Below are 24543 nucleotides of genomic sequence, written 5' to 3'. Positions count from 1 at the left end.
CACATATTTCTTCTCCACAATTGGTTTGTGTCGTATCGAAGTGTCCTTGAGCAAGTCACAGAACAAAGTACCTTCTCGCTCAGTGGAGGTTGCAATTGAAAAAAAAAAAAAGAAAAAAAAAAAAAGGCATCCAAGATAAATGCCCAAGATATAAAATGATGTGCCTGGTGGTTGGAGTTCTTGCCCCAGGGAATCTCGTCTCTGAACTCTCCTTCGCCGGCCATCTGGAGATAACCGGCGACTCGGAGTCTGTGCTGCGAAAGGGATGAACTCCTACCTGTGTGGTGAAATGGGGCATATTGGGGAGGAAGGTGGTGCAGCGGGCAGGTCGAGCTTCCTTCAACCAGAAAACCTGGGTTAAGACATTGAATGCCCCCCCCCCCCCCACCACCCAGCTTTTTAAAGGTATTGCTGTTAAAAGAGAGACACACACACACACTGCTATCATTATAAACTGTGGATTTGAACAGGTGGTCAGTAGCGTGTGTGCATATTTAGCGTAACATTTGTGGAGCTAAAACGAGACACATTTTTGATGGGACGGGCTTTTTGTGTTTTCAGAGTGTTTCTACAAAGAGGCACGCAGAGACAACGTGAAGCGAGACAGAGAGAGAGGGACATGAGAGATGTTGCTTTAGATTTAGAGCCAGATGAAAGGAGACACACGATGTGCCCCTCAAACCCACCAGTGCAGCAGGACTCTACAAATACACCTGCTTCCCCCCCTTTCTTGTTTTTACTAGCATTTCTTTCTGTAACATAGTCTCTGCCTGGAGCTGTCTAGTCTGGCCTACTGTTTCACTCTCCTGCCTCTCTGGCAAAGGCCATGCCTGGCGTTGTCACGCTCTATTTTCTGTCTCCCCTTCTTTGCCTCTGAGGATGGCGGGCTACACTTTAAAATTTTGTCTCTTTTCATCTTTGACTGTTTATGTATCCCCCTCACTTTTGCTCAAATCACTCTTTCTTGCTCCTTCTTTTGCCAAGACTCCCTTCATCTTTAAATTCTCTTTCATGTTGTCCCTCTTTTATAATTACTCTTTCCCATCCTCCATCCCCTTTGCATGCCTCTTACTCTATTTCCGGGAGCCCCCGCTGTCTGCTGGGGTTGGTGTCTTGCCATCTGTGCAGGATGACATGAGTGGCTGGAGAGGCTCCTCCTGTGTTGACCCTTTTAAAACACACAGTTTATATTAACATACAGATGAACATAGGGGATATAATACTTGTCAAATACATCTATAACATTGTACCGACTTAATTTCAAGTGAATATAATTTTCCATCTAAAAGGAATCCATTTAACTAAGTATGTATAGTCCGGGATTATCAGCTTTGTTATAAAAGAGATAAAGGGATTTTAAACTTTGTTGAAACTTCTGTAGGCTTTTTGTTTTTGCTCAATATTTTCTGAATAATATGTCTGATTTAATACTGAATCCTTTCAGTACACGGCTCAATATTTTGTCTTGATTTTTCCTCTACAGTAACCTGAGAGTGGCGGTAAACAGAGCACCCCCTGTGTCATATGAGCAACTGAATTTGAAATGTAATTTGTGTGCGTGTAGCTGCACATCCTCCCGAGTTTCTTTACAGTATGTTTGACTGAACTATGTGCTACCGTGTATCCCTAAAAAAAAAAAAAGAAAAAAAAAGAGATCCAGAACATTCGGAAAGTGGAATGCTGAAAATCATGGACAAAAACCTGCATAACTGCACATAAAGAGGGAGAATAGTATCTGTTTTGGCCCCGAGTCAGGGGAAGAACAAAAAAGGGCCGAAGAGGAGCTGGGTCAGGACGGCAGAGCGAGCTGGTGGTGAAGGATGTAAGCCACGTGCTGGAGACGGGTGAGGGCGGGGAGAGGGGTAAACGCACCTCGTGAGAGACAGACAGGCAGTGAGGCAGAGAAGGGCTTTTGTTGCTCTGGTGTAACTGAAGCTTTCCGTGTCTGCTTGCGTCTTGTACCCTACCTTTGGCATGCAGGTTCACATGAAGATTACTCAGGTTGCCGGTGTAGCGACAACAGCAGTGGAAGGGGTAGGAGGAGGAGGCGGAGGTGGAGGTGGAGGAAGATGAGGAGGAGGAGGTGGTGGTGGTGGTGGTGGAAGCTCGGCATGGTAGCGTTCTCTGACTCAGACTCAGGCAGGGTAATTGCTCCTGCATTTTTAAAGAGTGGCTGCTGCGTACGCTTTGAGGAGCAGCGCACCAGAGGATCCCTGCACGGCTCCCGGTGCGGCAGAAATGCCTTTTCACCTGCCTGACTGAGGGCATCTCAGGTTTTAGATGTTCGTACCTAATCAGACCCAAATCTGTTTTCATACAGCAGGGGGCCTTGGTCGACAATTTTCTAATGAATTATAATCAAATTTGTCATGAATGGAGCTGTTGTGAATCGGATAACACGTGAACCTTTGTATGCGCGAAGTGCTGTAAAGACTATTTTCCAATGATCCTGGTGTCGAGAGGAAAAAAAAAGTGGCTGCACAGACAGTTTTGTCATACGCATATGGTTTCAGCTTAATACTGGGCTGTAGTCCTGGTCTGCGGTCTGCCTCTTAACCAGAGACATGTAGTGTGAAAGTAAGGGCACCTAATAGTGACAAATTTAGAAAAAAATTGGCTCTGTCTGGGAAATAGTGTGTATTTTATTAAGATGTTTTGCTGGAGAGTCTTGCAAAAACAAGTATAATGTTTCTGTTCTACAATAAGAGACCAGGAAAACCACCTGTGGAGAGACAATAGAAACAGTATAATTTTTTCACTATGGCCTTTCATTTACTTAATGATGTCATAGTCGTACCTAAATGAAAAAAAAAAAACTCCTTTCGCTGTGTACATTTCACTTTGAGGAATTTGCATTTCGTTTCCATTGTGGTTCCACGAACTGATGACCCGGTGTCTTCATCCTGATATTCAGATGTGGAAATCGGAGGAGACACCAGCTACAGACATGCAAAATGGTTGTGTAGCCTTACTGCTGTGATTACAGTGGGGGGGCCCCGGTCACCCCTCTCCTAAACACACATACTGGCAGCCTGCAACATTTACTCTACACAGCTGCATTAGTAGTGGCAGGCTCAATGAAAATACCGTGTCGCGCGTAGCTTGAAAAATGGCTCCGGAAAAAGCCAATTCTGCCATGAATGAGGATAAGCAAATAGGCATGAGGGCTTGAATGGCTGCCAGTCCTGTCAGATTCCCCCTCTCACCCAGCCACAATGAGCTCCTATACAAATAAGGATACGTGCACCAATTTAGCGCAGCAGATGAACCTTGCGAAGCCTTGTCGAGCAAGAGGGGGATTACCAAAAGCAAACAGGCCTTTCTCCCGGCTTTATTTGAGTTAAATGACTCAAGCCACCCCCTTAGATTTAGCCTGAATGGTTTCTTTGGCAGACCCTTCCACTCGCTCCAGCCTGCTTCTGAGGCCACAACGTGTGCACATTAGTCAGCGTTCGGAAAAACACTGAGTGGGACAGGTAGGCGGCATGAATTACGTCGCAAGGACTCTGATGCAAGAGCAGGCCGAGCCAGCAGAGTCGCAAAGCAGGATAAATGGAAGGAGGAAGCCCACGGCGTGATAGAGTCCAATCGGAGGAGAGATTATTATTCTTCACCAGTAATTAGTAGCACATAAACAGCCATTGGCAACAGAATTAAAAAGTGTCATTATGATATGTAGTCTCCGTACGGCATGCCAGTTCTCTGCTTTTTCAGTAGTTAATCATGTAGCCTCAGAGACACCCCCCCTGTGCACACATGGAGAGGGCAAGGCTTCAGTTTGTAGCAGGTGAATGCCTGAAAATGAAAAACCATTCGAAGGGTTTGATGCAGAACACTAGTTTCCCCCTGTACAGTCTGCACCGAGGCAAATGCAATCTCCTCTCTCCTCTTTCCCCCTAAATTATTAAGGTCACCCACATTTCACAGAGAAACAGTTGGACGGGGAGTGTGTGAGAGACGAAGTGCACACAGGAATAAATGCTTTTAACGTGCATCTCAGACAAATCTTTCCTTGTGTCTTTATTAAAATATGCACACTATTCCAAAAAAAAAAAAAAAAACATGAAAACGTTAGCATTTGTATACGGTGGATGAATACTGATGTTTTCATCTTCCTGTGTTTTTTTTTTTGTCCTTGGGCTCTTATGAAAATGTTAGAAAACAGTGGCTTTGAAAAACAGTTAGTTTACTAATTCCCTGTCTGCTTTCTCTCTCTCATTAGCTGTCTTGAGTACCCTGTGGAAGACTTGTATCCATTATTTATCTCTAGCCCCCAAAAACAACAGCTGCATGCTTGTGTAACCGCCATATGCCGTGCTTCTCCCAACATATTGGGAGAAATCATGCTGTATAGGGAGCTCTATATCAACCCATGGAGATCTGTGTGAAGCCCTTTGCAGACATGCCGCACTTAAATTGTTTCCTAAAAGCTTTTTTTTTTTTTTTTCTTTCAAGATATCAATGCAAAGTACAGTAGAAACTTCCCACAACAGTTAGAAGGCAAACTACGTCGGGCAATTAACGACGGTGGCACCTTGCCGAGCGTTCGCGGATGCTCCGGCACCGCTGGAACCGTCCGAGGGAGAGGAGAGAAGAGGGTCACATTACGATTCAGCCGATAAAGCAATAAACCCTTGTAGGAGCTGCAGTCGGCGCCATTCGGAGCGGATTCTGTGTCCTCAGCACTTTGGGCCGGCAATTAATCACTAAGCTGACATTACCCCCGCCTTCCTGCGAACGTTGGATAAACACTTTGGCGATGGTGAGCCAACGTTCCCCGACGCAGACCCGGTGTGATCGTTAAGACCACTGTTGACGCTCGTCTGCCTCAGAAATGTTGAGGAACTCCTTGCCCCAGTTATGTCGACTTCCCGTGGCGCGCAGGATGTTATCTGCTGATCTGTTTAGTTCTAGATAGCAGTTTAACAGCCAGGGAGAGCTGCAGCAGGTGGCCCCTGCTCCATCAATCCCCTGCTCATGGGTTATGGAGGACGCTCGGCTCTCACGGCAGCAGTAACTAGCATGTCGCATCTGTTTAACCCGCGTGTGTGTCAGTGTGTGCTCGCCCGTCGTACATTTCTCTGCTGGTGTGACTGCGCGGTAGTTGCCACAGTGATTTGTGAAATGGGAAGCCTCTTAGCCTGTTGAAGCTTTATTAAGGGGATCGCTGGCAGTATGTGCTGTATTGTTACCATAGTGACAGTGGCAAATAGTGTGCGCTTACCTTGTTGACTCCAGCAGCTCAGACGGGGTTACAGTAGGGTAACCCTGCGGTGGGGTTCCGGTGGATGTTTGTTTGGACTCAATTTCAAGGTTGTAAAATACTGAGATTTGTTCTCACTAGATAATGTGTCTCTTTTATCTTTTTTATTTGCATCAGTAGCAAATGTTGTTCGTCGACATAGCAAATCAATATCTGTTAGTCGTTTGAATGCCAGTCTTTGGAGTTTAAAATGAAGCTGATTATCACAAAACAGTCCCAAGTCCCCGTCCAGCCACTAGATTTTCAGCTGCATCACTTTCCACCGTCTACATCGGCAAACAAGAGTTTGTTCAGTTGCGTTGACCTGTAGGTGAACTGTTACAATTGTATGCGTAGCACTCAGACTTCAGGGTTCAACGTCAAGAATTTACTTTCACTCCAAAGGTAATCTAACTTTATGATATAATAACTGTATTTAACGGCTCAGTGTTACCTGAAACTAAGAATCATTGTGTTGTTGTTATCTTAGAATGAGCCCTTTATATCTGCACGGCGAGCAGGTCCTCTTCGGTGGAGTGCACCATGTTGTACCGCCATGTCAGACCAAATGCTGGATCTAGAGGAGCTTTCACCTTTTTTGGCCAGTTTTGGGGCCGCTGCAGATTCTCTGCTCGGAAGAAGAGGGTGTGGGTAGTTTGGTTCAGGTAGTTTCAATGTCCAACCTAAATACCACTAAATCTTCCACACTGCTCCTTTAAAGCACAATAGATTTTATATAGGATTCAAAGTTACTCAAATTGAATTGTTTAGTAACTCTATTTTGATTTTTTTTTTTTTAACCCCAAACATACATAACCGTAACATTGCCTGAAGTGCAGCTCAATGGTAAAAAGTATTTTTTTACATTTTGTTTTACATTTTTTTTCAATTACATTCCAGTGAGTAGGAGTTTCTTTTCTTTTTTTTCTTCTTTTTTTTTTTTTTACATATTCATAAAGCAACAAAACCCACATACGCACTCGGAGCATGAAAGAAATGGTTCACACACTTTCAAAACCCCAACATACATACAGTACTGACCCGCATTATCATGTGCATACGTAACGAGGCCGAGAGAAAACTCGAGAGGGCAGGACGTTTATCGTGGAGGAAGGAGGCGGGGAGGGGTTGGGGATGGGGGTGGGGTGGGGGGGTGGGGGAGCTGTATTTGAGGAAGGGTGGGAGCCCTGCAGAGTTCACCGAGTTCACCGGAGGGGACTGACACACAGCTCACCCTCCCGTGGCGGCTCTCTTTCTCTCCCCACCATGGCTGATCTGAATAATTTATCTCATAATTTATCTCTCTGCCTCTCTGTCTCGTTCACTCTAACACACAAACACACACACGCACAAACATACATGCAATTATCTCCTCCTCCACACTGACGCGCACACACACACACGCACGCACGCACGCACGCACACACACACACACACACACACACACACACACACACACACACACACACACACACACACACACACACACACACACACACACACACACACACACACACACATGAGCCATGCCTCAGGGGGTTGGGTCCTGGGTATGGTGTGGAGTGAACAAGCTGGAATCTGCACACAGGGAAACCTGATAGGCATTCCTTGTGCCAAACACATGAGGTCACCCTGACTGACTGATCCTGCCTGCCAGCCAGCCTCCCACCATCCCTCCACTGCGTCACAGTGAAACCTGTATCTCTGAGAAAACGTCTGCGGGACTGAGGAGTTTTTCCCCCTTTTTTCAGGGGGGGGGGGGTCCTGCATCTCTGGAACTACAAGGAACGTTTTATGCACCCTCAAGGATCATAAAGCTTTTACAAATTGCCTTGAAAGAATATTACAACTCGGGTCATATTTCCACAGTTTTGCCCGACAGTAATGGCACTCAGTAAGTTAACGCTGTGGAAACCCAGCCGCATCCCTGAAAAGACATCAAGCAAAACTAAGCCCTCATACTACCCTACGGAGATTTTAAACTCACCCTGAAACTTCTCTGAGAGAGAGAAGCTAAAGACCACACACCTTATCCACAGTTGACACCCACCATCGTTTACAGATGGACATTCAATTTCTAATTTTTTGCTGTTGTTGCTGTGCGTTCGGGAGTTATTGTAAACATTTTGGGTATGTAGTACTCACCGGTTTTACCTTTCAACAAAGGTACAAAAATATCTTAACTTAAGCTCAACTGTTGCTTATTGATAACCTGTGTGATCATCTGGCTGCTGGTGTTTTTTAGTTGCGTCTTCAGTGGTCACAATTTTATCATGGCTGAAAGAAACGATAGCTAAAACTTCTCCAGGAAAAAACAACAACATATATTTAAATAATAACGTTGAGAGGTTTTTAATGCACAAGCGTCACAAGAAAATTGAAGGTGAAAATGGGTATAAAATGTAATAAATCACAAACAAATCAAAGCGAGAGAGAAGCGGAAACTTATTTTGAACTTTACCACTACATTACTTCTCCTTGACAGTCGGCAATTGGCGCAAAGTATCTGCGATCTAGTTAGTCAGCCGCCTGCTGTGAAAAACAATCCACTCTGCAATCTCTCAAAGTTGATAGCCATGAAAGGTTGGAATCCTAAAATGGAAAATGTGCAGCAGCCATAAGCTCCAGAGACTCGTCTTTTATCCCAAGCAGTCCTTTGAAAATACCCACTCAAACCCAAACAATGCTGTCAAACTCAAGGATATGGTCTCAAAAGAACCCTAAACATGTGTCCTTTAGATCCCGGCTCTTGTTCTCCTGGCACACAAGCCTGCAACATGGACACCCACATTCAATCAATGTTCCGTACACACACACATATTTTTACATATACATATATACATCCAGATATTCTGACACATACTAACGCACATTCTTTCTCTAGGACGAACACAGACACAAACCTCCCACCCGCACGACACAACGGTCACCTCTCGCTCCCACGCATCTCATGTTCTCCCCACATTATGTTAAAATGGACACGCATAATTGCCAGGCACGGTTTGTTGTTTTTGTTGGCGGTTATCAAGAGCCCCCACGTCTCCCCGCAGAAGTGATCGCTGTTGCAGGCACCGCAAATCTACATCACAGCGCTCACAAATATGCTGTTTCTGTGAGGTCCCATTGTAAAGAAGGAGAAGTCTGGTTTTGGAGAAGGGGGGGGGGGGAGGAGGAGGAAGTAATTTGAGTAATTATAAACCGGCTGTAGGCAATACTTTTTCAGATATTATTAAAAATAGATAACTGTCAGGTTAGATAATGCGGTTTCTTCACACCGTGCTTATTGTAACTCTTTATGGTGAAACCATTTGGCCCTGACACAGACCTATTGTCGAGGTAAAATGGGGTGAAATGAAGCGTAGAGAGGAGACAGTTACACCTGTACTAAAGCCAGAGAACAAGCACCATCGTTCAAAGACATAAACCAAACTTCCATAATGACATCGCGGCCGCCAATGTCACTGTTGGCAGACTTTTACAGTACGATGCCTATGGCGTTTAACATTCACTTTTCTGTCTCATGGAAGTCACAAAGCCGAGCAGATCAATAGCAATCCCGCTTGCATATGTCTGCCCTGTTTCTTCTGCTGGTAATAATCCCATTTTCTGCCGGCTGTAATGCTGTTTCAGATGTTCGGCGTGCTCAGCTACCCCGAATAACCTTCGTTCCGCGAGTCATCTGAGGTTGAGGGTGAAGTTTTAAATAAAGCATGTGGCTTGTGGCGGCTAGCTGATTCTATATGTGTTGTATATGCTAGCTGTGCACAGTCCGTGCCCAACAGGCTCTTTTGGTGATCATGTTTCCAAACAGTGTGCAGTCTGGAGACTGAACATGAGGCGTTGCGCCGGCCTGTATGTAGATTTTTAAACCGGAGCCACAGTCTGTAAAGGCTTTTTGCTCAAATTCTGTTTTAACAGATGACACTAACCTCAAATATGTTGTACGGTAATTTTGCAGACTGTGATCCAAATGCTATCCCAAAGTTTTGGTTTCATAATGGTTAGTCGTTCAATAGTATTTATTTGTGTTTATTCTGGGCATTTCAATTCAGAAATATACTCTTTGAGGATTTTGTTGCAACCCTATATTTTAAAATAATCTTTCTCCACACACAATCTATCAAACGTGATTTTACAAAGATATTTGGTGTGTAGTTCCCTTTGTGTTCCCTCTTTCTGTGTTTCTTTCCCTTTTTCTCTTTAGCGGCTCAGGTTTATGTTGTGGCTTAGAGAGGGTGAGTTAATGGAGAACGTCAAACCAGCTTGTAGCGCTGCCTTGCCTCTGACCCGTGCAGATTGTGGAGTGACCCCCGGTGGTGCTGCCCTGAGCCAGCACTTGGAATCCAATCTCCTCCCAGGGATATGGTGCATGTTTTAGCGGTCCGATTTGATAACTTTGCACCCCCCCTGCCTCCCGCAAAGTGTCTATCATTCCTCTAATAAAGCCTGGTTTGTTTTCACCTGTGATGACCCGTGTTAGCAGGGGGGTTTCTGGCTCACAGGTGGCAGTAGCACATTTGTTTAATCACATTAGACCCTTCCTGCACTCTGCTCTTTGACTGGATGGAGACAGGGAAATTGGAGAGCGGCTGTGTTCTGTCTTTAGATAGGAAAGAAATTTAAAATGGGTGAAGCTTACTGCTGGTAACATCATATGAAAACCATACACATGGGCAGAATGTATTTTATTAGATCAATTTTGGGGGTTAATGAGGTGATTGAAGCATCAAACATAAAGCCACTGCTAATCAATTGGAATATGTGCTGCACCGAATCACTAAATTATAATTAAATCAATGGGACTACATTATACTTCAATTATCATTTCAGATTCAGTGCCATTGAAGAGGGATGATTTTATCATCTAAAAATGTCTGCCCTCGTCTTGCGGTTTCAGATTACACTTCTACCCTTCTTCCAATTATAAGGCGGGGTGGAGGAAATCGATGACTACAGACGAGTGACATTGTTAAGGCATTTTGAGGGAAACTGAAATCCCATCGGGCCTGATAGCCGAGTTGTTTAATGAGTCATCCAAACGAGTGCTTCTCCACACCTATTTGTTTCGTCTTCATTTGGCCCTTCTCTTTGGTGGTAATTGTCTGGAATACACCGGCGATGATACAGCTACGCTGCCTCACGCTGAGATGCATTAGTGCCTTTTTAAACGTGGCACAGGGTGAGACTGCACCCCTGTAATTCGATAAAAGTGAACGGAGGGAAGCATGGGAAGAGGGAGGGAGGGAGAGAGGAAAGGCAGGAGGAGCTACAGGGTGGATCGTCAGAGGCATTTCAAGGTGAAAAGCATCAGCTGAAGGTCTCTCTTTGTCTTTTTCACTTCTATGTATAAACAGTTTACCTTTTTGCTCCCAAAACTCAGCGGGCACTTTAGTGTCCATTATAGACTGTATATAAAAAATAGACCGGGGCTCTGAAATGCAGAGGTGCCTAAAAATGTAATACAACTGAGGGCCACTTGGAGCTGGCTAAAAAAAAAAAAAAAACAACCTCTGTCTCCAATAGACTTCCAATCAAAAAACATCAACTTTTTTTAATGAAATAACAACTCAATAAATGTATTCAACGAGTCATTATGGTGTCATGATCAGTGTTCTGGTAGTTCTTCTGAAAATAACATAATTAATTCAATATTAGGCCTCACAGGGAGGTATGTTTGGTAGGTTGCCTGGTTTGATTGACAGGCCTGTGGTGCAGTCAGTTTTCCTGGTATAGGTGGGCGGGGCATTGTGCACTCTGCTCCTCAGTCAGATCCATCTCTCACTCCTCCCCAACTTGTCCAAACATGATCCCTTCTGGCTCCAAAAAAACCAAGAAGGCAACAGCCAAAATGCCAAATTTAAGGCTTTAAAGCAGAAATTCCCAAACTAAGACGTTATGTCTCTGTGATTTGCCACTTGCTGCCCAACACCACCTCTTTTCTTGAGCCTCAGCAACTAGATTTCTGCCAAACAGGACTTTTACACAGAACTGAGCTTCTCAAAGCTGTAGTCAGCTTGGTGTGTTAAAAAAAACCGGATGACTTTTTAATAAAACATACCACATCCAAAGGAAATGTTAGTTTGGTTCATGATGAATTGGGTACGCACTGAGAAACTAGTTTACAAATTCAAAGACTTAATTCACTCCGGTAATTGATATAAAATGGTTGGAAAAAGGGAAATGTTTAACCGAAAGAATGAAGTGGAGATACAAAGAAGTGATAAGGGAATTTTTTGTTTTTGTTTTTGTTTGCGCCAATACAATGCAATTAAAAGCAAGCAGGAGAAATGATGTGTGGCTCTCAGGGAAGAGAGACTCTGAAGACTACAATCAGACATCAGCAACCTGCTGAGAGTCTTCAGTCTAATTCTACTGAGAGCAGATAGTTAACTCTGCTGCAATAACTGCACAATAACTGGCAACTTGAGAATTCAAAATAATTAGAGTCAAACAGAGGAGAGATTAGAAAAAAAGCATGGAGGATGGATAAATGAGAAGTGTTTTGATGAACAAAAAACACTTTGCTGCAATTCAGGGGAAATGGAGTTCAGACACAAGTGTTATAAAAGGTATAGACATCTGTATGTGTGTATTTATGTGATATGTTTAATTATCCTTTAGGAAGTGTCACACATGCATGACCATATTATATATCGTCACAGGGGATGGACAGTATATGGGTAAAACCTTGTATCTATATGGGATTTAATATTGTAATACGGATGTAGTAGATGTCATTAATGTCGCATTTTTTTTCCTCCAAAAATTCAATTAAGTTTTTGTTTATAGAAGAAATAACCAGATAAAAGTGTCTGTTTTTTATTGAATCTTTTAAATTAAGAAGCGAGTTTTGTTCACTAATTTCATGTATTTATCTAATACAACTATATATTTTAAAAGAAACTATGTTGGTACAGCAAATTGTAATTGAGTGGTGTCCGCATTGTTTTTGTTGCTTCAGTATATAGGAGTATTGCCCGCTCTTAATTCACACACAGAAGCACACAAAGGCACCGAGTATTTTGCAGTTTTATAGTTCCCTTCAGGTCATCTCAATGACTCCCCTTAATCATCGCTGTGATTTTATGTGAGCATGTGACAATCCTAAACTTTGCCTATAAATGTTATGCGGGGCACCTGGTTATATTTTTTCTTCTTATGTAGGACTTGACGCGAACTGCTCCAACTCGTACTAATAAATAAATGTATAACGCATTTACATAATGCATACAATGCAAAATGTAGTCCCCAAAGCCTCGGCTAGTGATTGCTGACTGCCGAACAGACGTCAATGCATAATGCAGTGGCATCATCGTCACTTTTTAAGGTGTCCTTTTTACCTCGACAACCAGCGACACCACTACCTGCTCTGAGGACGGAGCAGAAGGAGAGCGGGGCTGGTTTTGAACGGTGAACATATCCTGCCAGCCTTCACTCTCGAAGCATGTAAAAGGCAGTCTGATTCAAGTGCTCGTGCTGTTTGCTCCCGCATGGATGAGCTGGTGCGCTTCAAGGTGCTTCTTGAATTTCAGGAAAGGCCTTTTAACTTGAAACCAAAGAAAGGCATGTACTTTTTTTTTTTTCTCGAATTTGCTTGGGAGGGGTAAAAAAAACAACAAAAAAGAGAAAAAGAAACAACCACGGTAAACACGCTGGCTGCTTTTGTTTTCGGTTCCAGCCGTACTGAGAGTATTAAGCTTGCCCACCAATTAGGGCATGCCGATTCTTAGAGGTCATGAATTATTAAGAGCGCCCCATCGACTAGGAGCAGTGACAGAGGAACAGTGAGAGGGCCGAGCCACCTGAGCACCACAGCTGCATTTATTAAAGCGGAAGCTGTCTGTGTACTGCAACAACCGCTGTTATAATTAAACTGCAAATAACCTCTGTGATACAAGGCCCCAGTGATTTTTAGGCAATTTTAATTATTTTCAATCTACAAATAGGATTGAAGCACATGCACGGGTGATGGAAAAAAAAAAAGAAAAAAAAAGAAGAGGAGAGACAGATAGGATAATGTACGATATTAGATTGCAACTTGCAACACCGGCTACCCTCGAGGTCAACCAATTCATTCCTGCTGTAGAATTTATTGCCTGGTAGTAGCTAAGGCAATGAGGTGCTGTGAACCTTGAGCTCTCGTCGACATGGAAGGTCTTCACTGCCATATACTGGGGGGTTGACGGGAGTAAGGGGAGGGTGGGTGCTGCTTGTTAACTCTCTATTCGGGGCTGCAGGCAGCTCCAGTGCCTGAAACATGACCCAACGACGGTGTCAGCCAAGGCCTGCTAATGTGTTTTTTTTGGCGGGTTTTTTTTGGTTGGGGGCGGGGGGGCGGGGGACCAAGTTAATGTTCCTCGCACCGTCATCTCATCATAAATGCTGTAACTCTTTGACGTGGTGCCAATGGGCCGTAGCTCGTGAGGAATGACGAGAACGCCGCGAAATTAGGTGCCCGTCAAATGTGACTCCTGGCGATTGTCAGTACTTAAGATGTATTGGATGGAGACGGGGAACTGCTTTGTGTGGGAGTCCTTGCCTTACTGGATAACACGGCTATCATTATGCATGAATAATTGGATGCATTCCTTTTATTTATTTTTTCCCCGTCTCTTTTCACCAGTGGGCTGTTTAATGTAGCAGAGTTGTCAAATAAGTCTGTCAGAGGGAGGAAGAGTGAGCCAAGACTGATTTCTTTATGACTTCTTTTTTTTTTTTTTTCTTCTCGCAGAATTGAAATAATTCAGAGCAGAGAGGAGCGGGACTGTGGAGAGACGGATATATGTGGATATTGTGGCACGGTGGGGCTTTTAAGTGTTTTGTGATTTAGTTATTTATTGTTTAGCTGCAGGGAACGAGGCGAGAAGAAAATGCTGGTCTCTCGGATGTCTTTAAATAGAGATCCTGACTGCCTGCTTGCTTATACTCGCAAATGGCTGGTTCAATCTCGGTTTGGTAATATACATTAACCATGGTCCTGTTTGTCACTGAAATAACTTAAGTGCCCTTTAGCGGGCATTAGATTCAGTGTTTTCTCCTCAGTTGCTGCGTTGTTTCTGAAAACCACCGGGCTGAAATAATTTAATGCTTGCACAAGTACACATTTATCGCCGCTTCTCCTGGTCTGAAAAAAAAACCCAACAACAACAACACATAAACAATGACATGTAAGACCGAGCTCGGCCTGAAATCCAGAAACTGCACAGACATGATGTCCTTCATATTATCATCTTTCTCTTTTTCTCTCTTTTCTTTTCTCCCTTGAACACTCGGTTTCTCCCTCGGGGTTTGGCAAGCCAGCAATTTCCACAGTTATAGCAAATACGCATGCGAGATCCTTTTTTTGGACTCTGTTGTCAGCCATCTAATAGGCAGCACAATGACAGTAAGGCAACAGTTAAAATGTTATTTACACATCGTAATTACAGTGTTCATGTTTTAGTGTCATATTGACACGCTAAACTAGATTCTAAATATGATTTGAGGTGTAAATATACCATCTAAAAAAGCTAAAGACAGAAATGACTGCAAACTACATAGTATTTGTTCCTTTATTTTCTATACTGATTTTTCGATGAATAGTGATACTCATAGGGGAAATATAGCTCTGTTTTATTTGGATTCATCGGATTGGAGATGTGGGGAGGACCAAAAGGACCATAATATTTCATAAATACCAAACTAACTGAAGTTTCGAAAAAAGGACAGAAGGTCAAATAAGACTGTGTTGTCTGCCTGCAAGTAAAGTTTTTGTCAGTAATCAAACTTCTGGCTAATTCCTTTTTCTAAATTTAACAGTGGGAAGCAAAAATAGACTCGCTTAGAAGCGCTGAAGTCTAAAGATTCAGACCGCTCAGTGTCAGAAACAGCTGCTGCACACTTTTTTTTTTTTAATTAAAAAAAAAACGAGTGCACAAGTTTGGAGACGGTTGACCAGAAAAGCGGACCAGCCTTGAACTGAAGTGGCCTGTTGGAGCCACAGAGCGCCGTTGTCAGTCACGAGTTGTTTACTCTTCCAAATCGTGACTCAGCCTCATTATCTTCAGTCCCTTCTACAGCTGCCATCCAGCTGTAACTCTCACCACACACTAAACATCAAACTGTTTATTGACCGTCTTTGTTTGTGTCAGTTTAGCGTAATATTTTCTTTAATTAGCACAACCTGTTCGTACAGTGAACAAATTTGGATCCCTTTAATGGCCGATCATTGAAATAAGTACATGAAACAGAGCAGTTTACCGTAGCTCTACTTCGGTGACTGAAACTCATTAACGGGATCGATGACCCTTGAGAGGAATCTCAACATATGCTGGGGCTGATGGGATTCTAGCAAAGATAAGTTGGGCCCCTTGTGGGACATTAAACAGGCCATAACTAATTAATTATGTATTTTTCAGCACATTCTTTCTTAACCGAAAAAACAAGGAGTGCACTCTGGCCTTGGCGGGCGCTTTCTGTGTGTGGCAAGCTCTCCCTCCTTGTTCTGTTGTCTTTAAATACAAACAAAAAATACAAAAACAGCATGAGCATCATTGTGATGGTAATGGTCCATCCATGGTTGTAGGCAGACCCCTTCATATTCAGCCCCACAATGACTCTGCTGTCTTGGGTATTTTAGAGGTGGTCTGCTGCTGGCAGGTGACTGAGCCAAGGAGCTTCCTGTTCATGTGGTAATCTGTGCGTTGGTACAATGAAGCGAGAGTTCCTGTCTCAGAGCTCAGCCCCACACATTCAGCCAAAAAAAAAAAAATGGAAGGCCACACACCACAACAATAACAGTCCGCTGCTATCATCTCATGAAAAGTCTCCATTGGAGGGCAAATAAATAGTTTAGAAACCTTTCAGCAAGTACAATAGGCCAGACCACCGCTGATTTTCATCTTTGATGTCTCCGAACAATTTACCCTGGTTTAGGAAAAATATAATGCAAGGCAGGAAAAACGTACAAACTCAATTGTATTTCACCTTGAAGGAGAGCTTTAAGGGCTTTCTTAGTCACGAATAAGAAATGAATCGGGATCATTTTCATCATGCAAGATTTGAATTTAAAATGAAATAGAAAGCCAGTTGTCAGATTCATTAGCTGAGAGAGGATTCTAGGGGATAAGCAGTAACTACATTTCAATGGACTACAGAAGTGTGCGCATTAGACTTAAGGGTGACATCATAAAAAGAAAAGAAAAAAAGAGAGGAAAGCCAAATAGCTTTTTGAATTTTCAAAAGCAGGAGAAAGAAAGAAAGAAAAAAAGGCATTATTGCTATCGCTGCTCTGTGTTTTCAGAAAGTTGTTTGGAGTGAGATCATATCAGTGAGAGATCCTTGGAAAAAGTGCTTGAGCAATTGTCAGAGGGAAGAACCATAATCCCTGGCCTTTTATGTGTAAAGTGGCTTGCAACAGGATTGCTGTTATGGGACAATTGCACATGTTTTCTTGAAATTTATTGCCATTCAGCTTGCACTGTGATGTTAAATTAGACTCCCGAGAAGCTTCATGAATACATGCAGTCGTAGATAGATACAGAGCGGCGGGGGGGAAAAAAAAACAAAAAACATGCCGTTACGAGAAACATTCGTTCTTCACTTGTTTATTCCCACTGAAGTCAGACAGAAAAATATAGGAATACATTGTTAACCTTGACTTTACTCTCTGTCAACCTTGCATAAAGTGGAAAGAAGTGATGAATTGAGTTACCTTTGAAGACATAGACGGACCGATAGCATCTCTGTTGAGTTTGTTTTAACCCAGATGGCCTGTGTTTATCTATACTGGCTGTGATCCCTCACATTGTCCAAGTGTTGCATGCATTAAACTCTTCCAGTGGCCTGGCAAGAGCACAGCAGGCCAGAGTCACTGAGGCAAGCAGTCAGGCAATGGGAAACATTACACCATTACACTCACCTGTTCCACAGCCACGGTGACTTATCTCATGAATAAATCACACTACCAAGGTCCAGACAACTCAGACACTGCACCGCTTCTCCTTTGGCAGGCATCTGCATCCCTATTCATCTTTGATCTCTCTCTCTCTCTCTCTCTCTCTCTTTCTGTATTCTTCTTCTTTTTCTGCTTCCTCTCTCTCTTCCTCCCACCCTGCAATCTTATTTCTCATATCTCTCGTTCTAGCTGGCTGCCCGACAGTGCTCACTTTATTTATCACGCAATTGTGACACTTTTGGATAAAGCTGCACGCCCGCACTGATTGAACCCTGCTTGTGAGAGCTGGGAAGCACAGATCATTCCCGTTTGGTTTCCACTAAGTCATGGGATTGACAGCCCAGGATGCTCTGCCCAGAACCGCCTGACTCTCTTCCTTTAAATCACTCAAAGAGGCGCATCTGAAAGGTCCCTAACTTAACGGTCATGCCAATATGCCAAACCAACAGAAATACTGAAAGCCCCTACTTAGAGAGTAAAAACTGAAATGGACTGATGGATAGGAAAGTAGGACAAAATAAAAGTGCACGTGTGGGGGTTTGTATTTGAGCTCCCACTTTGACGTGAACACCCATTTTCTTTTCTTTACACATTTTTCTTGGTACGGCATATCCAGGTGCGCAGCGGCAGAACGGCAATCGGTGAATCCACAGATTTTACAATGCGGCATTGTTCTCGCATTGACCCCGAGTAAAACAATCCCCTGCATAGCCTCGCTGTCTGCTGCTGATGGCAGCTTTGCAGTATGCGCGCTCAGGCCCAAGGAGGCGGGCGGATACAGGGCTCTTTTTGTGTTGAGTAATGCTGATATTCCTTCAAGGGGGATAGCTGCTGAACACACTGTGCGGAATCTGGCACGGCGTCTTCTTTGGCCTACTAAACTCTGCTCAACACTATGTAAAAACTCCCCAATGGCTCTTAGACAGGGAGGAGAAAAGGGGAGGAGAGAGTTTCGGAAAAGAAAGAAGAGAAGAAGGAGGAAGAGGGGGGATGGGGGGGGGGGGCAGGAAGGAGAAATGGAGGACGAGCAGCCAGATGAGGATTGGGATGGATTTAGAGATAGATGAGAGCTGACTGAACGGATTGGAGAGGGTGAAGAGAGAGGATGGATGGAGGACTAGCAGGGGATGGATTCATTTATGGAGGGTTTGAGAGAAGAAAAAAGGAGGAGGGGGGACATGGTTCACAGGATGTTAGTTTAGAAAGTTCAATGTATGGTGTATGGATAAAACAAGCCACTTAAGCTGTCAGGAATCTTTAATCCCTTGTCAAAACACAGGGCTTGGACTGCCACGGAAAATGGAACCATGTTGACAAGGTGCACTCCTTCGGTAAAGATGACGAGTCAGGACATTAGCCCACTCTAAAGTGTAACCTTAGCTTAATGTTGTGACAACTTCAATCTCATCCCAGAGCCCCAACAAATGCCTTCAGGTAGGAATCAATGTATTCAGAAGGAAGGGTGCGCCGTAAAGATGGGCGCCGTAGGCGAGCCGGCCTCACGCGGACGAACACTGTGGTTCAGTCAGGCCGTTCTCGTCGAGCCGCCCGGCATCACGTCAGAGCGTGTAATACTCCCGTCACTCCGCTAGGAGACACCATGTCAGTGTCACGTCTCGTCTGCCGTCGGTGTGAAAAGCTCACGCATGTATGACTGGCCTGCCCCCGGGTGGCAGAAGAAGGTCGTGATGAAGTGCAAAGATTGATCAAGATCCATGTAGGCAGGAGGCCAGGAGCGGTTGGACGGAACAAACACAGGACTTTTTACCCTGGAGGTCGGTGTCCGAGGCCGTGAGCAAGCAAAAGTCAACGTGAATTTCCTTACATACATAACTTAACGTCAAAAAGCCACTTATGTGACGTACTTCACGTTACTTACGTGAAATGACTTGTTTTACTCAAATCATGTCCTTTTCCTAAACCCAACCCAAGTTCTTTTACAAAAGGGTAAACCTGATTACAGGGTGTTTGATGCCGAAACCAAAAGCATCTTTATTTTCAAGCAGGGCAAGTTTGTCACTCCTGAGTTTATAGCAGGACTTGTGATATCTGGCATTATAGACAAATAAGATATCTGTTGAGTGATACAATAAGCAACATGTATCTTTAACACCATGTGAAAAACAACATGTCTTGGCTCTTAAAAAAGCAAAAAAAAAAAAAAGGAAGAAAAGGGGGAATTTATGTTTGGCCTCCATCATCTGCACTTTGCAGTGTCTTTTTTTATTTTTGTTTAGTTGATGCAATTTACTGAATTTATCAGTGACTGATACAAATACAACATAATCATAAGCTTTCTCACTTGTAGGAGTTGATAAGGGTCATCTTTAATCATCCAGTCCTGCATCCAGATTGTTTTTTCAGATGTTGATGGAGCTTTGTATTGTCACTGTTACGTGTAGTATTTAGAATGCAAATATTTGGATGCAACATACATTTTCATGAAGGCCAAAAGTGCATTGATTTTGATGATTTGTTTTTTTCTTCCTTTTTTGTTATCATTTTGCTTTTATTCCCCTTTCATTTAAAAATATAAATAATCTAAACTTGTTTGTTTGATTGCCTGCTGCTGCATGACCTTTTCTCAAACTCATCCTGAAGTTCACATCCATCAAAATCTCATTTACAGCTCGCCTTGCAATTAGAGAAGTGGTACCATTTCGAACCCATTCAGTTTTTCCACGCAATGATGTTTTTTTTTTTTTGTTTCTTCTTCACAGTTGTCATATCGATAAGTAACTGGATACGTGGGTCACTCCGCGCCTCATTTAAATTACGTCCGTCCAGTTGAAACATTTGCGCGATAATCAAAAAGAATACGAGCTAAACCGTTAAATGCTGGGGTCCGACCGTTTGTAAGCGTCGAAACATCCGTACCGCCGCGTCCCTCCTTCTACTGCTTTTTATACACCTGTTTTTTTTCTGGCTGGGCTAGAGAAGGAACAAACACAGGCTGATCGGTTTGGATCCCTGCACAAAATCCCTCGATAGGTTTTTCAGATGTGCGTCATAAAATTAACCAACAAACGACCACAAACCAGCCATCCTCCGTTCCCTGGCTGATTTGTTATGGCTGTCTCAAGCCTTCCTGCCACAACAGTGGCTGGTGTTTAGTGCCAGTATTTAGTCGGCAATTGTCAGAAACGCTCCAGTGAGTATATTCCTTGGGGGTGGGGGGGCAAAAGTGACATTCCAGATCCAGTGCAACTACTTTGCATGTGAAAGAAATTGAATATTCAAAAGGACGAGGATGTGTTCTCTCCTGTGCATGTTTCTATCTGCATTTGTGAATTTTATCTTCCCTCACCTTTTTTATATGCTATCAGTGGGGATAATGTTTCTCTGCTTTGTCTGTCCATTCCAATTAACTAGGAACTGAATTAAAATGAATTTCCCCACAGACATGGGAGGGGGTGGGGGGGGTGATTGCGTATGTACACACAACAAGGTGAAGAATAATGATACTAATACACAACACTGACCTACATGTGGGCAGGTGCACAGGAAAACGAGGAATAGATTGAACGCTTGCACACCTTTTTTTTTATTTTTTTAGCAAGAGATATATTTCATGGACATTTGTTTCGACATCAAATTTACAATATGAAACAACAACATCTTAATGCTAAACCCACAGGTTTTGCCAACCATTTAGAAGGAAAGCCAGATCTGAAGCATTTCCGAAAATTACATAATTGACGTATTCATAATTGATGAAAACAGTATTAATAAAGGGCAAATATATTTCCCTAAAAGTACTTGATTCTGTAACTGGCATGGGTAGACTTATACCGGGGCGCAGTACTTGCTTGCACAAGTCCGTGCGTAAAAGAAACCCAACAGTCTGCTATTTGTAAAAGCAATGTTAACATTGCTCAGTTATGCAAACATTACATAGTGACTTTAACATATGGCCGAGGGCCCGCAGTCAAACACGTGCTCTGAGGTCACTGTCAGGCAGTAACTCATGCGCTAAGCTGGTGGGAACACTTTGCGCCTCTTTGCAGCTCCTGCACCAATTACAGCCTTATTTATGAATTTCAGCACAGTTGACCTTCTGGCAGAGGGAACCGAAATTTGTTTATGTGGAGAGCAGCGTAGCCAATGGGAGAGCTTCTTCTCTATCAATCTGTCCCTTGTCTCGGTCTCTCTCTCTCTCTCTCTCTCTGGCATTCTCCACACCTCAGGAATAACTCTCATCAGCCAGTCAGCTATCTATAGTCATTCATTCAGAAATGGCAGTCTGTCAACAAGTTGGTGTTCTTGGCCAGTGGACGTAGAACCACCATCACATGCAGGTTTTGAGAGCAGACTTGAGATGTGTTTTTTTGATGGAGAGGGAAAAAGGGAGACTAGCACTTACCTGCTTGTAATTCAGCCTCTCTCGCTCTCTCTCTCTCTCTCTCTGGATTCTTTATGCAGCTTATGAGGACATTTCAGGGCAGGATGCCAGCCCATGTGCATGACTGGGTTGCTAGACATTTGTCTCGGTGAGAGATGGTGTTGGCAACACCGCTCCCTCTCCTCCCTCCCCACTTCTTCCACAGTCCTGTGTTTGTGCTTACACTTCCTGTGAAAAAACATAACTGACTCCTGAAGAATGTGCCCAATTAGAGACAGTGTGTGTGTGTGTGCGTGTGTGTGTGTGTGTGTGTGTGTGTGTGTGTGTGTGTGTGTGTGTGTGTGTGTGTGTGTGTGTGTGTGTGTGTGTGTGTGTGTGTGTGTGTGTGTGTGTGTGCGCGTGCGTCACTCACATATCGCATTTCATCAAAATAACCAATGAAAAGTAAACTCGAGCCGAAATGCCAAACATTTCCCCGTTTCACCTCCTCGTGTGAGGATTTGTTGCTTTCCTGTGTTTGGAATCGTGACAAAACGAGTCATTCGAAGACGACCGACCGTAAAAGAAATCCAAAAATAATTCTCGCACCTTTGCGAGCTCTAGAATTGGTAGGCTCTGTTTAATTCAGTGACCCGGAAACCAACCGATTATTTGTCGGGGGGATTCACAGCCGCAGTATAGCAGTATATCGCAGTATAGCAGTATAGCAGCATATCGGCGGCTCCTGTTTTGAAGCTCTCGCTTGCCGGGGTATGTTGGCTTCGGCTGGCCTCCGAAGTTTAAAAGCATTCTCATTTTGTCCCTCCTCCTCGGTCAACCCTGTCTTTTAAATGAGTGCGTCAGTCCTCCCACTCGCGCGCCCCCCCCCGCCGACCATCCTGCAGTCTCCACTTCCACACCGGCTAGCTTGGAAACAGACCCAGCTGGCCATAATGATGACAAATCAGCCCAAATATTTATGTCCATCGAGTTTCACTTGAGCTCTGCCCACGGCTCGCTCGCTCTCTGCTTTCTTTTACGGATCCCTCTGCGGCGCTCGCGGCCAAACCGTCATAATCACGCTCCACAAACACACTTTAGCCCCGGTTATGTCACCTAAACACCGGCTGGCTGTTAATGTCCTCGCAGAGCCGGGTTTATGGTTTGCCGGCGGAGTGGCATAAACATAGAATGCTCACCGTGTCCCTACGTTGATTTTTTTTTGGCGTGGACCGATTGACCGACCTGTTCTGTAAAAGCCATGTGGAGAAGCGTGTTTATCCTCAGGTCCCGCTCACTTGAGGAAAAACTAAAACAGGAATCTGAGAGGAAGGAGGACGTCACCAGAAAGTTACTAGCTGCAATTAGTATGTTAGGAAATGGTGTTTTTTTTTTTTTTTTTTTTTTTGCAAAAGAGGCTGTTTTTAATGCACCACAATGCAATAAAATGATAATCCAAGAGAACGGAAGATTTCAAAACAAAAACAAAAATACATCAGTGTGTTTATTCTAACTTTTCTAATACATCATCTCAGCTGTTTACATTGTTCAAATGTCACTTGTGATTTGCCTCCAACGCAAACATAATTCCTCCTTTGTTTTGCGCCTTCAGGCATATTTTCCACATGGTGTACAGCGCTGTCGCCATCTTTGGTACGAATCATTGTGTATGTTTTACTAATTCGGGTAAAGCCTAAAATGCATTATATAATATGTCGTTCACGCAGAATTCAAGCAAGTGAGAGTCAGGGCAGAAACATTGTAGAGAGGATGATTGAAGTTAATGTCACAAGTGAACCATTCAGGACTACGTAAGACAAACTCTCATATTCGTTGATCGCACAAAACTTTCTGACATAATTTCGAAAGGAAAAATGATGATCATGTGAACCAACCTAGTGGCATTTAAAAGCTCTTCTCACTGTCGGTGTGATAGTATCATAAAGCCCAGAGGCATTGCGATACAATGCCTTCCTCTCTTTTCCCTCCACCTTCTCATGATAGCGTTTTTCTCCTGGTTTAAAAAAAAAAAAAAAAAAAAAAAAAGAGCTCTTTTTTAGGTCATACTCTTGCATTGTTTGCTCTTCCACATTTTTATTTTTAGTCTTCTAAACTGCGGTGATTGATGACTAATTATTGGTCCACAGTACTTCTCCGAATGAGAGTTTAATTCTTACAAAAGAAGTGAAAGAAAAAATGAAACGGCTTTAAAAACACACACACAAAAAAAACAAAAAACAGTGGTCCTTTTTAAAGAGGTGATTTTAATTAGATCCTTGTGCTATCTTTGGATGCCACATTTACAATAAGTAAAAACACACAAGTTTTGTTTGACAATAAAGCTTCACTATTAAATAAAATCAGATCGATTTCTTTTTAGTAAATCCGCATTTAGTTCCTACTTTTAATACCTCACCGTTCCCCCCCCCCCCCGTTACGTAGTCACCTCCCAGCTAAAACAGATGACTCTGTTGTTAAACAGTGATCCATAAAGCATCTCTTGTTTACCTCCATAGGTCTTGTCCTCGCTGTCAGATAACGTGCATGCATCCTATCTCTCACCCCCAGGAAAATACGGCCTGTATTTTAACTCTGGGGCTCTGTATCTTTAGATACATGGATCCTGACACAACACAAAACACAACATCGCTCGCTTATCTGCCCCAAAGTGAAAAGAGAGACGAGGGAGGGAGGGAGGGAGGGAGAGAGAGAGCGTGAAGAAGAAGAAAGAAGAAAGTTGGAGAAAAGGAAAGTTAGCGGGAGGTCAGAGAGAGAAAAATAAAGAGAGAAACAGGATGAGAGAAAGAAGCTCTTCTCCTGCTTTGAAAGAAACTGTAGATGGACCTATCAGCATATTTAAAATTAGCCCCCATTGCGTCATTGTCCACAGCAGTGTCGGCTTACTGGCGTTTTTTTTTATTTTTTTTTCTGTGGAGGAAGGCACAAAGATTAGTGGAGAATCAGTCAGTCAAAATGACCCCTGTACTTTAATCTGTCTTTTTTTTTTTCAAATTTGTTCTTTCCTTATATTTCCTTCTTCATCTC

General features: G+C 43.3%; 1 protein-coding gene across 5 annotated transcripts in view; it reads left to right on the top strand.

Annotated features, from left to right (window-relative positions):
* Positions 1 to 24543, top strand: part of rbms3 (RNA binding motif, single stranded interacting protein) — a 279809-nt gene that overhangs the window by 93888 nt on the left and 161378 nt on the right. The gene's annotated exons all lie outside the window — the stretch shown is intronic.

The sequence above is a fragment of the Brachyistius frenatus genome, unplaced genomic scaffold (genome assembly GCF_029030835.1).
Source record: "Brachyistius frenatus isolate BFR_SWC_R1_liver_20210118 unplaced genomic scaffold, ASM2903083v1 Contig_2, whole genome shotgun sequence".
Classification (NCBI taxonomy): domain Eukaryota; kingdom Metazoa; phylum Chordata; class Actinopteri; family Embiotocidae; genus Brachyistius; species Brachyistius frenatus.
This window is presented reverse-complemented; position numbering and strand designations above follow the sequence as displayed.